The sequence below is a fragment of the Bombus fervidus genome, chromosome 3 (genome assembly GCF_041682495.2).
Source record: "Bombus fervidus isolate BK054 chromosome 3, iyBomFerv1, whole genome shotgun sequence".
Taxonomy (NCBI): domain Eukaryota; kingdom Metazoa; phylum Arthropoda; class Insecta; order Hymenoptera; family Apidae; genus Bombus; species Bombus fervidus.
The window spans coordinates 17221913-17240458 of NC_091519.1; the positions used below are offsets into that span (position 1 = coordinate 17221913).

The window sequence follows — 18546 nt, forward strand, 5'->3', positions numbered from 1 at the left end:
AGCGATTTTCGCGTGGGATGCACACGGCCGAAACGTGTCAGCGACACGTGCGCAACCCGTTGTATCCACTTGTTGAAGTGTCACCGACACGTTGCGTTCACGCTAGCTGCTCAGCTCCGTGATTTTCCAGCTGGAAAATTAGCCCGGTGTCATTTACCGCTGTGCAGCCGCGTTTAGCGCGATGCATCCTGTCGGATAACTCGTTTCATCCACAGTTTTCCTCCCGCTGCAAGGTCATTGCTTTCATGCCGCTACTTGCTTGCTTCGTTTAGGTTTCACAAAGATTCGAAAGGAGCTTTTCACAGAAGAAACAGTGACGCAACCTGGAAATAACTTATCGAATTTAATTAGCAGCATTATGAGAGTCTTCATAATTGGACGCATTGAGCAACGTCGGCAAAAGCTACGACTCTAGGCTGCTTGGAGAACGATTACGTCACTGACTAGTCTATAGATTGGTACCTCCTATAGATTGGCCATCGACTGAATTTCTTTGTTTCTCAACTCATTACCCCCTGAGTGGTTTAAGTTCATTAATCCTTAAGTAGGCAACCGAGCATATAAGGAAATTTCAGGCTTCGGTATTTTAAATCTGTGCATAAATTTCGACGTAGAGACATTCACGGAATAACGCTCTAACATAGCTTTTAATATTTTAATAATATAAATGTAGATACGAATCCAACTGTTCGAATGAGTGAATGACCGAGTCGATAGTCTTTGGTCTTGAAGTGGTCTTTAATATCTATTACGATTTCATTTCGTTATTTCTCAACTTACCACAAGCTGTTTAAACTATCGCATATGTTTCGCTGCAGAGAATGGGAATTCGAAGTTTTATCCTCCTGAAAGACACAGTTGGAGCATTCGGTGATAAGTAAATAGCAAGTACAATTAAGTACAATGTACAAGTACGATAACCCCGAGCGAATAGACGATTCCATCGCGTAGAAATTTATACGCTTAATTGCTGACTGAGATAGCTGGTCTGATGAGTCTGAATACGCTTGCTTCTTACACCAAAGGTGAGCTCCTCGAACTTGCTCCTTACGACTAGACGCGCGTACGTCTATTTTCCGAGAAATTCTTCAATTACCTAACATCTAGCAGCTTCCCACGGTCAGTGCAGTCGTTGCACATAGACGCACATGTAAGGGAACATATACGAAGTCTTCTAACAGGGTTGACCTCGTCGCTCGCAATTCCTTGCTACCGCCGATGCTTCTGCTGTTGCTGGTTGCGCTCTCGACTCTCGACGGTGCGTGCACTCAACGAGAGAGCGTTGCTTCTCTAAACGAATTTGCATTCTAGAAGCGAACTGGTTCGTCGAAAGATTCGCCTGCGGGAATCGATGATCCTCGAGAGTGTCCTTTTATGCTTGTTTCGGAGATTTGGCGAATTTTCAGGAGAAAAATTCCTCCAGGAAGAAAGCCAGAAAATTTTTCGTTGCGAAAATATTTCGGTGCGTTCACGGTGGTTTCCTTTCTCAGGGTAGAAATCAAAGAGATTTCTGAAAGAGGCTTTTCTAATCGGTTTCGATCGCTCAGAGAGTTTGGTCACGAAGATCGAGAATATCCTTCGAAGGCTTAATGGAATTCGGTCGAGCGAAAAAGCAAAGACTCGTCTATGAACTGGGACTGTGAGGCACGATCGGTCATTGTCAGCAACGAAGAAACGCCTAATCTCGATGCCTGCCTGCGAAACAATGCAACGACCAGGCCGCAGGCACAGGACAGAACGGAGAACAAAAGCGGAATGTGTCGTCTGAGGATCGTGGTCAAGTGTATTAGCCTGTGACGGTGTAAGTACGCGTTCGTGTCGGTCGTTAAGGTCTCCACTGTTCTCGAAGAGTGGCTCATTAACTTCGTTTATCTCGTCCCCGATAGCTGCATCATGGACTCGACTTCTTTGGCTACACAAGATCGTACTCCCCCGCTGCCAAGTTAATAGCATCCACAAAATTCTAGATAGTGAGGAAATTCCTAGTAAAATTTGCACGTCGAACGATTTTCCGTTTCTATATTTCCTTCGACGATCTTCCTTCGTTCTTTAGATACTTTTAGATTGGAATTTATACAACAGCTTTGATATCAAAATTTATACACATAGCAAGTACACGTTAATCCCAAATAAGAATTAATTCCACTCCCGCTCAGAAATCAAAGTTTTTAAAGCAAATATCATAACTGTCCTAAGATTTTTAAGTAGAAATATAGAAATAGGAATAAATTGTCGAAACCCCTTTGAGGTTTGTGATAAATCTGCGATCGAATTCCTTGGAGTATATTAATCAAATACATTGAATTAGTCCGACAACAGTCTCTCGAATCACAGAAACTAGAACGTTCTGTTCTAAGCAATAGAGCGTCTTACGTTTTATACGATAAGATTGGCCCGATACAAAGTCTGGTATACTTCGAAGTTAATATTGCTCGAGGCAATGGAGATCTATATGCATAGATTCATCTTGCGCTAGGTCAAAGATCCGGAGCGTAGTAGTCGGAGCAGATGGTGAATTGATAGAAACGAGCGGAATCTGTAATCGACGAAGTGGTCGTTGCCAAGATTCGTTTTCATAACGAGAAAGTTTACTTGCGTCGGGCGTGTAACACCGTCGCCCGAAGGCGATACCGACGGAGTTGGCAAGCATGGCGGCGAAAAAGAACGAGGAAAAGGGAGTTTCGGAGACGCTTCGGGGACGTGATCAAGAACACCGACCGGTCTGTCGTGGCGCGCATCCCAACGAAGCTTGATTAAGGTCCCTTCTGTTCTCGAACACAGTAGCTCATTAATTCCGTTATCTCATTTTCTGCAGTCACCGGATCTCTTGACCAGTGGATCGAATCAATTGCCCTCGTGTCATCCCCCTCTGTCGAGGGTCTGAAAAATCCCAAGAAATTTTCATAATATCGTCCGAGAAAGGCTCGAGTCTCTGCTTCGGTAGCGACAGAGAAGCGATCTAGTCGGTCGGTTATAAATAGATTAATTCTCGTTCATCGACAATTTGTTAGGGCGTCAAGTTGATGCCAACAGGAGCGTGACCTACATCCACGCGATGTTGGCTGTACCATGTTTCTAGATGAATTTCGTAACGAAGATGCAAGTACGTTCAACCTATATTATGATCAGCTTTTGTATCAACTCGTTGTTTGTACTTACGCCTTTCTTAAGCGTCGTTTTAAAATCAATCTTTGTCGCGTATCGTTCTTGGTAGCTATCCTCCGACTGTTTCGAACAGAGTGTCTTTTATACTACGAACCTTCGTCAAATCGACGACGAAGTTGATCTTTGCTACTTCGAAATTTTTGTAAATATCTAAACTTCAGAGACCTAATACGTAGCGTAGCGATTGTTCCGTGTATTCCAAAATTCGCGTATCAAAAATTGTCTCTTCGCACGACGAGGTTAACCCTCCCTACATTCATCGCTAGTAACAGGGGATTACTTACACCTACAAAGAAGCTAACTTTCCTGCTTAAAAAGTTCTACAAATCCAACGCGATCGTTTTCCTGAATTGTTCAAACTCTCCGTTTCGAAAATTGTCAGCCCGTTCGGCGCACCGTTTAGGTCAATTCCCTGGGACGTCCGATTAAGTTAATTGAATTAAACGGTCTCCGCGGGTCCTCACCGGAAGCTCTGCTCGAAACGCCCTCTTCTTTCCTTCGTCCACGTAACACCCATGAACACTACGGATTACCAGAGGATCTTGAAGAGACTTCCAGTTCGATGGCTTTTCAGCGGAAGAGCAGATTCTACAGCCGCGAGCAAATTAGTTTAACCCGGCGAGTAGGTTCGTAGTCTTCCCGGTCCCGATTCGGCAAACTTCTTCGAGGGTTCCTCAGTTCCTCGAGACTGTGGACGTGACGGCAACAAGATATCTCGCTGACCGTCACGTTTGCGGTTGTCCCTGTCGATTTACCTCGTATCTCTCTCTCTCTCTCTTTCTCTTACATCTGCCTACGAGAAGAGAAGAGAAGCTTCGTGGCCGTCTTGGAAGCGACGCAAAGTCGTTGATCCAGCGAGTCGAGTTCTCCGAGCAAGTTTCGTATACATACTCCGCTGGTTCGACCACCGGACCGGTCCATTTCCCCTGCTCTGTTGACACTTCTCGACTCGACCGAGTTCAAATATTGCTCCGGACCAGCCGGCGCGGCGGACCGTGTCGAGGACAGCGTCCACGTGGTTCCCGAACGGAGCTCGGTTTTGTCTGTGGGTTGCTTTGAAGCGTAGTATTCTGTAGTACGAAACGAAAGATCATCGACCAAGAGATACGTGTTTTACTTTATTCCATCTTCTTCGAATGAGATAAGACGCTTGTGGATGAAAATGTAGGAAAGTATAGGAATTGAAGCAGGTTTCAGGATCCTCCGGTAATGATATCGAAGTTTACTTCGTTCGATTTACCAAATGGTCACAATTGGATCTTATCGCGTTAATGTATTTGGTTTTGGTACCATTATTAAATGAAATTAGATCTCTACGAGTTTATTCTGTGGGAGATGCTTCGAGTAATCGGAAAAAATATTTCGGAAAAACGATATAATCTCGAACTTACACGACTAGCGGTACAAGGAAAGTTTGAGAATTTTTTATTTCATTTATTTACATCGCTGTCGTTTATTTGAAATATAAAAATCGGAAGTAGCAAAAGATTAAAAAAAAGCGATGATATAAAAGTGATTGAAAAATTCCTCTTCTCATCGACATGTCTATCGAAAGAGCATGATTCGATCGATGTCGGATAAAATTAAAAGTAGGTGATCCAGGGATAAGCCGAGAATCTACGGGGACTCGCGGTGAAAGTGTTTATAATCCATCAGCGTAGCTGGGACCGCGCCTATTTCTGTTCGCCATGGCGATCGTACTAATCCCCGTGGAAAAATTTTCTTGGCACGGACCACGGGATTCGACGGAATCGCGATCGCCGGTCTCGATGGAGTATATTCAAACCGACACCGAGGTATCCGGCAGTTCGTCGAAGATCTTAAATAAAACAGGAACAATTTGCGAAGCTTAAGACACGGTGGAAATAATTTTCTATGAATTTATCGCGATTCTTCACCCTTCCTGAACTTCAGAGGATGAAACGAACCTCACAGAGGCAAAAGGTAAAGCGTGAAAGCTCTGCGAAGCGAAAATCAAGTCGACTCGGCGAAACTGTCTCGAAATGAAGTTATAATTCGAGTAGCGAAAAGGATGAAGCAATCGGTGATGTCTGATTGGAGCCCAATCTAAATATAATCTCTCGTTTGATACACAGTAGCCGTGGGTAATAGCATTAGCGCGGATTACTCGTTACGAGAGCAATCTACCGACGAAGCCCGAAGAAAATCGAAAGTGTAGCGCGGATTTGCAGGAAATCGGAGGAAAAGATAATCGAAACGTCGAAGGCGTAACCGGACGTCCGTCGCAACGACTTTGATGGCAACGTTGTTTCTTTGCTATTTCCATCTGTCTTGACTCCTTTTCTCTCTCTTTCTCTATTTCCTTCCCTGTCTCTTGTGGCAGGGATCAGCAAGCTCGCGAGGTTAACGACTTGGTCCGTTGCTTCTTCTTTTCCTTCGTCCATGGGACTACGCTCGTTACGCGTTAGATAATGCATGCAAATTGCATTAAGTCAACGTGACTACCGGTTCTCGGGCACGGACGATGTAACGTCGCGTCGTCCAGCTCTATCTTTTTCTGGCTCTACCCTCCTCCTAGTCAACGACCTGTCCATGTAAAGATAGGACGAATCGTCAGCGCGTTTACCGTTGCAGTTTCCAGGCCAATCTATTACGCCGACTGTCAGCCAGCTCTGGGTGTATTATAGATGTTCCGTGAGCCGGCCAGTGAATCACTCGAGACGTTCAGAAACATCGAAGACGAGATGCAGCGGTGGCTCCCTTTGAACGGAGGCTCTCGTTCCGACTCGTTCGCGTGTCGCGAGTCGTATTCGTTGCTCGCAGTTTCGTCGAATCTTGGCTCGCTCTGTTGGTCGTGCGGCTTCTTTGCTCGTCGTGCTTCCTCCTCGTCTCCGTGGTCCTTTCACGAGGTCTCGGCGTGCAATGGACGCACGGGCTCTGCTCTCTCTCTACAGGCTTAATTACTTCGGAGGCAGAGATACCCAGTGTTGGTAGTCAGCTAGTCTTGCTTGAGACTGTAGACGGGAGTTCTCGTTTTAATGTACGGCAATTAGGAATGCCTCGAGCGCGGGGTAGATAAATTGCCAAGTATTAGCGGGTAAATTGCTACATTTCGTTATTGCCGCGTAATAATGATAATCTGCGATAATTGACATTCGCCGGTGGATGAGTTATCCTGCGTCGATGCGTTTACGCCAGTTCTCCAATTATTTCCTCTAATTAAATCGCGAGCAGATGGAGCGACGGCAGGGTTGGTACATCGCGTGTCGATCGGAGGAGGAAATTACGCTGGAAATAAGAATAGTCGAAAGTGGAGATTAAACCTTGTGGAGAAGCAGCGTCCTGAAACCGATGGTGAATTATCCTCAAGTGGTCGGTTGGTACTCTACAAACTACTTTCAACAGTTTTTCGTAATTTAAGTATATTTACTATTATTACTAGGTATTCTGTGAGAAATTTGACGATGCTCAGAAACAGATAAGACGTCCACGATATACAGCTTACGATATCCGAAAGATATCTCCGCGTGGGTTTTAGTTTGCATAGACGTTTCCAATCTATTTACAACCGACAACATATCTACACAGAAATATTTTTATTAAATCACCACACAATGTCCAAAGCGAAAGGAACCGCGTAAAATACAAAGTTTCAACCTCAATTCGACATAAAATTGCAAATGATTAAATTTCGATTTCTGCGATTACTGCGATGTTGGAAAGGAAACTAGCGTAAGAAATGCAGGTTTGTTTATTGGCCGAAAGTGCATCGTACATAAATAAAACAATGTAGCAAAGGAAAGTTAAATAGACGCAAAAGAACGGTTCTTCGCTGTATCTATTAATGTACACTTTGATTGTCTCCATTTGCATTCGTACGGTGCGCGCAGCAAAATCTACGTTCGTAACTCTGGTGTTTTCTGGTGGAACTCGACGACCTATTCGTTGTTACGCACGGCCATTAACTGGCAGCCGTGTGCTCGGAATTACTCGAGTGAATCACGCACGCCAGTCCGGATGTCGATGAAACCGGCTTCCTTTAGCCCGCGTTACGTCTGTCCCGATCGTGCGGATTATTCTATCGATGGGATTTCAATCCCCGCCGTGTTAATACGCTCGACGATACGATCTTTGTATCCAGGGTTATTTGCATTTTACCTGACCCACGATCCGCCACTTATAGATCTTTAATAGCCACCGTGGGCGTTGATTAAAATACTCGCACGACGCTAAAAGGAGTTGCAACGTTGTCGAAATAGACGGACGATGATCCACGATTAGCGGAGAAAAAACAGCTTTACGTGTTTCGAGCGGTTGCTTGTTCGACAATGATGCAGGAGATTGGACTCTAATCCGTCAATTCATTGCTCGTTTGAAGCTTCTTCAATAATCTTAACGAATAAGAATGATAGAATCGTAGATAGAATTAGAGCTAGTAGATCAAGTTAATAGGTTTTTCTGATCCATACAAGGTACGATAGAAAAATAATCAAATTAAATCTGTCCTACTCTTATCTACTGTACGGATATGTATCAAGAACTACTAGTATCTGCTGTCAGAATTTTAACAACGAAGAAATGTTAAACTATAATTAATCGCGATTAAATTATACTATAATTCGTGTCGGGAATTAAAATTGAAATTGAAAATTCAAAATAACGTTCAAAGTATTTTAAACGCATGTATGAATTTCAGAAACACGGTATCAAGTATCTTGGAGATCATTTCAAAACTGTCGTCTTGTCCATTAATGTCTTACTTCTTGCTAGTCTTGTTACCTTCTTATCTCACCATACATCGAGACAGTCTACGGTCAGAAATAGACTGCCTAAATTAGGAGTATTATTCAAACGCAAAAGTTTCACAACGAAAAGTGGTAAAACCTATCAAGAAAGAACTGGGGACGGGCAAACCAATTACTTTGAAACTTCCATCTGTCCAAACGCAGCGCAACGCCTTTAAATGACACGGCGTCACGCACGGCACTGTCCTCACGAGGATCTGGTAACCATCGGCTGGTAACCACATCCCGTATGAACGAAAAAAGCACCATAAAAAGCTTCATCCCCTGAACAACCCCGGCTTAACCTAACCCAGACCCAGGTCTGTTAGGCGGATACGGTTCTTCCTCAAACAGAATCTCTATCTGACCGAGTCGTAGATACTAGCCTGGCGACTGCAAACGTCGTTTATAGATAAGAGAAATTACCAAACGACCAAAGAAATTGCTTAGGGCCAACACAGAGTTGTTGTATCGCGTACGTCGTGGTTGTTAACACCGTTCGAGTAAATCATGAATGGTCGTTAGGATTTGGACTATGGTTCCCTAGAGACTAAGCTTCGAATTTCTCGGGGAGCAGTGCCAAGGAATTGCGCCCAAGTTCGACCATCCCCTAGACCTTTCCCCTCTCTCTTCCTCTGACCTTTCGATATACGCGATACATCTTTGTTCTTGCTCGAGGACTACGTAATGTTAGACGTTCATCCGTATTTTTGGTCGCCAAGATTTCTTGCTGTGTACACGTTGTTGGCATTTTTATTGGCCGTCGTTGAGTCTCGTTTGGACCTGCTTCTACGTGTTTTAACTCGACGCTAGAATTTTATTAACCCGTTATTGCGCCACTCGTTCTCCCGGAACTGGTTTCACATCACTTTTACCAGCGAATAAAATGTACAATTTGTGTCAAAGAAACGTAGGAATGTGTGTCGAAAAATATATAAGCGAAAAGGTATGCCTGAGTGAAAAAAAGCTCGTTCCAATCCTCGGATATATATCGCTATAAATCTAAAATCTACCAGTTTCAGCGTTACAGCTGACGGACTTGTGGTTGATCGTTTCATCGGTACGCTAACACGTGCAAATACATTCGTAAAAGTTTCCTTCTTACCTGTCTTCGGTCAGATTGCGTGCTACTAACAATTTAACTTCTGCTTTCTCCAAGCAGACTTAATGAGACGTCTCTATCGTACCTGAATCTTAAAACCGTCTTTACAAGCGAGTGTTTTATATCGTCGAGAAAGGACATCTGTTAGGCCATTACGTTACTTCGTTCCATTCGAATCCATACAACTTTCGCGAATGTCATCGGTTAATACAATAATCTGCGAATAGAACTTCTACGTATGCTCGACCGCATGTAATCAAAGGATTAAGCCCCTGTTAGCACACTTCCACTTGGCATCCGATTAGCCGGCTTTCCCCTGATATCGCTTTATATCTAATACGTATGCGTACAGCCAAACCAGGAACAATAGCACTGAAAGTAGTACCACCGTGTGAACTGGTAACTCGTGACCACGTCGTTGTCGTTTTAACAGAGTGACTAAGTGTTAATACGTTTAGACGATCGTGGCTTCTCGTACGCCGTTAATCTCCAATTCCTCCCTTCGTTTCGTTTGCATACGTCGACCTACGGCTAATTAACTGTTCACGGTTACACAGTTTCGCCATTTCGGTATTGAAGCCGACCGAATGGCCGTCCTAAATTTCTCCTCGTTATCTCTTTCGCGCTGTTCACATCGTTATCCCTGGTCGATCTGGACGAGGATGGCCCCCGACTCGCTCGTGCATGGTGGCGAGACTCTCTCGTTACACGCATGATTTGCGCGCGAAGTGAACACGCGTAGGAGAGGACCAGTGAGGAGTTGCATATCCTTCGCATCAACCTTCGTCGAGTTTTTCTAGTCCTTGAAACGGTGTCTCGACAAGGGTTCGACAGCGATGTACTTATGTACAGAATTCCTCTAGTCGTTCCTTTGCCGATGTCGAGAAAATGAAGTGGAAATTTAACGAAGATATTACGAATCAAAGGGTATCGTGTTTGAAAGTTACAAAATTTACACGCGACATGGGCAAAATTGTAGTTCAACTTGATCGTGAATCATATGTACACTATTTGCTAAGAGTTTCGAATCATTACGACTTATATATCGAATTATTATCATCTACATATATTTTATAGCGTTCATCGCAAATTGATATCATCTCGGTCGTTTAGACACTTTTGGATAATGCTCAAATACGTTACAATTCCAATTATTGCATCACTGCGTTTATTAAAATATAAATATTCATATCGTTCAATGAGATTATTTTTCAAGTAAAAGAAAAATTTTGTATCTTTCGTCTTCTGATTTAGAGAATGCCCAAAAGATGGTCACAGTCATCTTGTTCGCCAAGGTATTAATACCAAGATTAGTAAAATTGCAATGCTATAAAACAAAGTGAGGAGGATTCAGAAAAATGATTCCTAACTTCTGAAAGATCGAACGAACTAAATGGAAATTGCGGTAAGACCGGTTCGGAGAGACTTAACCTTTAGTTGCCTGGAATAAATCGCGAAAGATCTCGGGATAATCGGAATAATTATTGTTTCATGTCCGGCAATTTCGAGCACGCTGTGCGTGAAATGAATCAGGTCTGAGGTCTGGTTCGATAAGTCAGTACGAGGACGAGTTTCGGTGATGGGGGAAAAGATAGGCGAGCAGATCAAGACTCGTACTACACGCCACCGTACCGCGAAAGAGGCTAGTCGATGGAATTACGAGAGTCGTTCGTTTATAAGTCTCTCTCTGTGACAGTGAACTCTTGGAGCGTGACATTGTCACGGATCGTGTTGCACGATACGCTCATCTTCCGTAACCGTGGCTCGTGATTGCGCACTTAGCCAGTCAGCCGAGGCTGAATTTCAACCGGTGCGAAACGCTTCGCGATACCGCTACCAGTTTTCTACGACTGGCCATTAGATGGTTTTCACGGAACTTGATTGAAACTGATTGCAAAGTCGTTGCACGATCGGCTTTGCTAATGACGTTTCTTCTGGTATTAGATACTTGAAGATATAGAGACATCGTCGCCATATATCGATCGAGCGCCCAAGATTACGCGTTAGAAGTTGCTGAACGAAGTCTGCTCCAATTGCTACGATTTCTTCCCGTTTTGATTTAGGATCTAACTTTCTATTAATTGCACGCGTAAATCTTTATTAGTAAGAAACTAAACTTTCTTATAAATGCTACGTTACATGCCTTTATCGACTAGGAATCAGAAACCGTATCGCAAATTCATATTACAAAACAAGAAATTGAAGAACCTACGTAATAATAAATCTATCAGGAAGAAAGTAGGAGAATGTTGGTCTTAACGGTAACACACTTCTTCAACCAAGTTTTCACTTAATTTTACTTGCTAACACAACAGTTACTCGAATATGCATTCCCCTTTGGTAACCCTCGCATTTTTCACGTACCGCGGCTCTTGTGTCGAAACTATTCGCACTCACGAAACTTCAGAAACCGTGGACGATCCTTTGACAAGATTTTGGAAACAGGTCAAGCGACTCTCGGCCGGCACAAACGCGAATCTTCTCCAGGCTCGTAGGCTCGTTTCTTACCGGTCGCAAACTCGGTAACACGGTAACGCGAGGGCACGAGGAAGCAGAAAGTGGGATGAAAGAGCGGCAAAACGGTGGGAGAAGAGAGGGGCATGTCGATGACCCCGGCCTCAGGCTGCACCTGCATCACCTGCGGCCAGAGGCAACCCGTCGACGGAACTCTGACGATCGTCGCCGTTCGACCGTGCGGTGAACTTGATCTTAACCGTGAAAAAAGTTGCCCGGCCATCTGTGCCGCGGAGAGGAGGAATTCCAAGTGGCGAAGCGAGCGCGTGGAGTTGCGAAGGACACGCGATCGCATCGAAGAACAGAATGCAACGCGGAATTCGCGAATTTAAGCCAAGCGTTTCCTCCTTCGTGCGTAAACATCACCACCCATATCTTCGTTCGTACTTTCGATATGGCTCATTAACCGCTTGCTCTCTGGCATTCTAAGAATTATTTACCATACGTGGTTTACGAATTGATTGCTTCCGGTGATTTCTATATGGTACTTGGATACTGTGGAAAATTACAGGCTAAGTTATGACTGGTAATTTGTTGGAATTTTTGTAAATAAATCTCGGCGTCGTGGGTAAGCTATTTCGCCACCATTCTGTACTGGATATTTCCTGAATTTTAGATTATGTTACACATAATTGGTAAATTGTTGGAACTCTTGCGAATGCATCGTGGGATAGAGAGTAAAGTGCAGATATGAATTATGACATTTTTTTTTTATACCATGGGAGGTTACGTACTTCAGGTTCAGGAATTAATGCATCATTCTAAGCGAAGAAGTAGACGATTAATAGAGTCCTCGAGCTCTCCAGCGAATGCTATAGACGTTCTCTCAAAGATGATTAATGCCATGCGGTGGTAGGCCATTTAAAATACCATATATACAATCTGTCGATACTTGTAGGTAGATGAATAGTGCAGAAAATCACTATGCAGAGAAGCGAGGGAGGTAGAGTATTCTGGTGTGTATAAGATCGGGGCCAAGTTACCACTAAATTAACATGTTCACAGTTCCGTGACCCATACGCGCCTCTCGGAAATCAAACTGATCAAGTGCATCGAGGTTAACATCATGTACTCTAGCACTAAAATGAAGACATTTCCGAGAAACAGAGCCGATCAGTTTGCTTTCATTCGCGATCGAAAATCATATACTCTTTTCACATAAAAAACACGAATATTCTGCTTTCGTTTATTCGTTACTTTTTCGATAAGCTTCGTCGTGCAACATGTTTTTCGAAATATTGTTGAATATACGTGATATTATACGATACCTGATTATACATAATCGTACCCTTGATAACTATTAAGTGATTATTGTTGGAATACAACGATATTTCACGCATAGACATAAGCACCCTTACACAGACACCCACACAGGCATTTGAACAGAACACTTACACAGCTCATACTCGTTTCTGTATAGAGAGTGGGGTTCAAAGTATTTAGGGGATCATGGGTCACTACCTAAGTCTAGTCTGAGAGTAATTGGTCAACAATCAACAATTCTTCTATACGTTGTTAATTATATCACTCGCTTCTATACATCAGGTTCTGTAGTTCTGTTTAATAAACATCACTGAATATTATTTCAACACAAACATTGTGTCTTCCACAGATTATTAATCTTAACTTCAAGATTAAATTCTAACAATTATTATATCACAATGGACGGAATTCATTCTTCTAGTACAACCATCCAACTGCCTTACTTTTCCATGTTAAATATAACAAAATAAATTTATTACACCATTGATAAACAATGTAGCTCCATCGAGGCATCGAGGCATCATTTTCCTGAATGTAATTCCTGAAATAAGAGTTGAATATGTGTTATCGAACACGTGTTGAGAAACACGGTGTGAATCGAAAGATAAAGTCTCTGCCTCTGAATAATAAAAGTTTCCACTTCTGTTCCACTTACACCTCCATATTTTATATTCTTTTATATTCCACATCTCATTTATTCCAGCGGATGAAAGCGGCCAGCAGTTCCTCCGGTTGATATTGCGTCGTTTCCTGTTCAGGGTAACGGTAACACCGTGCACAATCCTCGTGGTGCAACCTGTGCCTAAGCACGCAGATCTTATCGAGGCGAACGAGTCGTACACAAGCGCTCTCGTCCCGATCTCAGCCCGATTTTCATTGTTCTCCGCGGAAAGTGCGCGTAGCCGAATGCTACGCAGCAAGAACGCTTGCTGCTACTTTTTGTACCGTTACGCCACGTGCTCTCGAAACTTCAATAAAGCACCGGTAACGCGAGCATCATTGTCTTCTTCCTGGGATTAAGCGCGAGACAGAAACGTGGTAAACCACTTCGTGACCGTGGAACAAAGATCCCGTTGCAAATCAAATACAAAACTTTCGTACGAAAGATACGGGGAACAAGTACAAACGCGGTGTCTTTGCTTGCCGTTCGTACAATAAGTTTTACAAAATAAAGATTCAAATATTTATCGAACTAGTTGTTGCGCCCCGAGGCTCGCTATAGACCGTGTTCCTATCGTCTCCCTTGGTGCTGCAGTATCGCGAGTTCTAAAAACATCGATTCGCCTTCGGTCCGTTATTTTAGCTACACAAAAAAGGTGGTGTACGTGAGCATAAGCGCGAACAATTGCGAGACCCGAGCGTGGTGGGTGTCGTCTCCCAGAGAGGACAAAGGACAAAATCGAAGAGCAGTCAGTGGCAAACGAGGATTCAAAGCGAATGCATCGAAAGGTTCGGAGGAATAAAATCGAGGTCGCTTAGTCAAACGAATACATCGAGAAATATCATAAAGTCGGGTCGAATTACGATAACAAACTAATTGTCTCATCGTTAACTGATTTGTAATGTGTTAATTCTAATTTTAAATATTGTTAAAAATACAAGCTTATTTTAATCCTGTTAATTCAATGTTACAATCGTGTGAACTACCTCTGTTATCCTAATCGAAACAGGGGAACGATTGATTCGCGGCGTCGATTATCAGAATCGTAGCGAGAACTTACGCTTCTCGCTGACGCGTTTTCCTCGCGATCGCGTCTCTCCACGAACGGTCGTAACATTAGTAGCTCTTCGACAGAAGTAGCTTCGTCATCGTTTATAGAGAATTTCTAACTCCATCGAGTAATGTGTTAAAAGATGTATAATTCCATTTCAAAAATCAAAGTTGATATACATAGCTCCTTGATGCATCCACCCAGAGAACAAACTAACATCGGTATATGCACTGCTCGAAATCATTCAATTTTCATACAAAGCTTTCTTGCTGCGAGTAATAATAATGACAAAAATCGAGGTGGTAATTTCAGGCGAGGCACTGTACGAAAATAGAACGAATCTATACTACGAGATAGCGCTATACTAATAACATCGTATATGCAATTGGTAGCATTTCGAATTCAACGAAAGTGTTCGTACGCTCGGCACGATAGTCGAAAAAGAAAGCATAGCACGCACGCGATGGTGTGCACGTTTAGGAGGGAACCAGTAGCTTTACGGGAAGTTGTACAAGTGGCGTAGAAATTGCGCTCTACCTAATTGTTCGTCTAGTAGAACTCGGGATTATTGCGATCTCACCTTCGTTCGCTGTGTCCACGTAGAGTCCACGAATTTCCGCGTGGAAATGGGCAAAGGTGGTTACCGCGTTCCACGAGCCGCAACCACCACCGGACGATCCTCTCGATTTGTTTACACAATCCGTTAATTAACCTCGATAATTGGGTACGTGCCAGGCATGCGTTACCGTGCCGATCGCTTCCGTTCTTTCCTATAAAAGAGATATTCAAACGAGTGGTAACTTCTCTCAGGTTCTCACAAAAAAAAAAGAAAAAAAAAACTATCTCGATAGCTTTTAAAATTCAGTGAATTCCATCTCTATTGATTTTCTAGAAATTTTCTAGAAAAGGACATCGTCGCCCCATATAATCCACTAAAAATTCTTCTATCTTCAAACCTCGAAAACAAGACGTTCCAAGAACAGAAACTTCGTTTCGCGTCATAAAAATGCATCCCACCTGCCAACAGTACTACGCTCGTACGTTCCTCGTATCCACTACCTTTCAGCCACTCTCGTTCAACCCTCATTTCCACGAAGAACACCGAATTCCTGTGAAATTGTACTAAAAGCCATTTGACGGCCCGTGCATATTCCATACACGTAAATGCACTTCGTATGCAAGTATCGTGCGAGATGCAGCGGCCTCGTGGGCTTCTTTATTTCGAAAATTCCACATTCCTCGGCCGGAATAATAGCTGGCTGTCGTTCCGACGATTCATCCGCGAGCAATCTCGCGTTCGTCGCGTCGTGACACCCGCGCACGAGCCGATGAAACGACGCAAAGAATGCCCCTTTCTCTCCGGAGTCCAGCCAACGTTTTAATAAACCCACGCCGGTCTTACCCCTTGGTGAACGCCCTTTGACCTTCTCTCTGTTTTCTATGGGAAACACGAAGTCACGAAAGGGACGGAAGCTCTTCCGTGGAGAAACGTCCCGGTCCAAAGCGCTGTGAGAATCGATCAAAGGATAAGATTGAACGTTAATTGGCGACAGGAGACACGGACCGTCCGGACTGATTGCTGTAATCGCTGACCCATTGTCGTTCTTTATTAAATTAAAGGGAGTAGAACGATACGTCGTCGACAGTGATTCTCAGAACGATATTAGTTTCGTATCAAACTGGTCTCTTCGAGTTTAATTCGATTTTTCGGTTTCTGATCCCGTTTGATTAAACATATTGGTTAAGTGACTATTGCTGTCCTCGTCGGTTCTTCAAAGTTTTAATTTATAAATGCACTAACATTATTAATTGGGAAATTATTTTTCAAAAGAGTCCCGATATTACTTGGGCTTTTATTATCAACGCGTACGATTCGTTATGAGAATAACGAACGTTGTGTCGATTATATTACTGTTTAGAAGTCGTACGTCCCTTAAATTTCGATTAATATCCGTCGAATATCGATGTCGTTTAAATAAACACGAACGACGGTGCGTTTAAAATTAACGAATGCGTCGAGTATCAGTAACGAGAAATATTTGGAATTTCTTGTCAATATACTATCTCGATAACTGATCATTGACCATCGAGTAACTCATGGCCAGTTGCCAAGACATTGGTATATATGAAATTGGAGGAAGAGATCCAAGTGGAATCAGTCGGATCAGTTGACAGAGCAATCTCTTAGTCGGAATATACGATTTGATTTCTAGTGTCGCTAAACCTTTTTCCCCTCGCAGAATCACGGTTTCTCGTTAGACACGACACGTTTTCGGAGAGAGGAGAGGAATACGCGTCGTCGCGTCTCCCCGCGGATCATGGTTGCCAGCTCGCGCGAACCCTCCAACGAAATAATTGAATAATTCAGGCAGAGTCGCGTAGTGCGCCAGTTTGCGAAGTGTCAGGCTCAGCTCGTGGCCACGCACAGGGATATTCCGGCTAACCTAACCGGCTGTTTCGGTGTCGCTTTTCGCATCCGCTTGATACCGAAACCTTTCTTCCTGCCAGCCAACGAATGGGACAGGTTTTCGTGCTAAAAGGACACCCGATACGTGGAAGCTTGTTTAAGAGGACACTTAATACCCTGTGCAGATGATGGCCGGAATTTCGGGGCTGTTCTTTTCAATTCTTCTCTTTTTTATAATCCTCCTCCGTACTATATTCCATCACTCGGAGTTCCACGAACTCTCTCTCTCTCTCTATATATATATATATATATATATATACCAGTTTGTTTCCACGTATGTTGATTTTCGGTCGTAAAAAAGTGATTAACGTTGTTTAAAGACTCGTAGCATACCGGTCGTTATTAATTCTCGGCTTACCTCTCTTCCTCTCTTCTTTACGCGTTCGTCTAACTATCATTTACGTTCTAATAACCTCCTAATTAAATACGCGATAATCAATGTGCATTTCTTTTACGATCGCGAAAGTAACGTACAGTAAAAACATTGAAAAGAAAGAAGCATTCTGTACGAAGGCAGACAATTTCTTTCGGCCGTAGAGGGATTCGCCGGAGGATAATAAATGATCGTTGGACGTGGAAACCGTTTGAAGAATCGATTCGATAAGGATCGCGAAGCGGATAAGAGAGAACGACGTCAGGCTGCCAATTAGACCGGCGAGTGCAAATCCCTTCGTTAACCGGCTATAGAGCGAATATAAACGCGGTGTACGGTTCGCGATGATAAAATTTGAATTGTCACGGTATCCGGTGCGGTTCTCTATCGCCTGTATTAATTTACAGAGCTGAACAGGAGGAGTGCTCACGATGGCAGAATCGTTGAACGATCGCGACGCGTTCGTGATTATGGGCGAGAAACGACGACGATCCACGAGTTGTTGAATCCACGAAGCCGTGTGGCACTTATCAAAGAGGAGGGTGGTCCTCCCGGAGGATGTGTCACTCGCGGCACCACTCAAATCAGATTTTCTTCGCTTAACGCCCTGTCAGTTCTCGCTTTGCAAGCGCGTTGCTCGCTTCAGGAATCACGTCGGCGTCCGTCAGGCCGGTTTATTGCATTTCCAGCGGGTTTCGTCTCGTTTTCACGGTTTGTTTCGCCCTTCATTTCCCGGCAGCCGCCTCGTCGCGCGAATACCCCACCAAAGACGAGATAGAACGCCGACGACGTTTCTTCGGCGTCTCTGCCTCCGCGAAGACGCCGTTCTTGCAGCTTCTGACACTTTTCGTCGGGTCGCGTCACCCTTGTATCTTTCTTCGCGCGTGTCTCCCCCTTCTGCCTCTCTCCTTTCTTACGTCTTCTCTTCTCCGTCTTTCCTTTCTTCCTTCCTTCCTTCCTTCCTTCCGCCGCGTCAACTTCGATACAAAGAATTCCTCTCCTTTAACCCGTCAAACACTCAACCCTCGTTCCATATTCAGCCGGCAATCGGATGAATCCGCGGCGGTAGAAAATTTATAAGCGTTGGAAAGGTGTATCGTCATCCGATCATATGGAACAAGAAACGCCGAAGACAATCGAGTACGATCTATAGGAATGAAATACCGTTGCTGTATCTGAATTTCATCGTGGATACTCGATTCTAC

The 18546-nt window shown here is 43.7% G+C and overlaps 1 protein-coding gene across 1 annotated transcript in view; it reads left to right on the plus strand.

Annotated features, from left to right (window-relative positions):
* Mthl1 (adhesion G-protein coupled receptor methuselah-like 1) overlaps nucleotides 1-18546 on the plus strand; it is a 155199-nt gene that overhangs the window by 60322 nt on the left and 76331 nt on the right. The window lies entirely within an intron of this gene.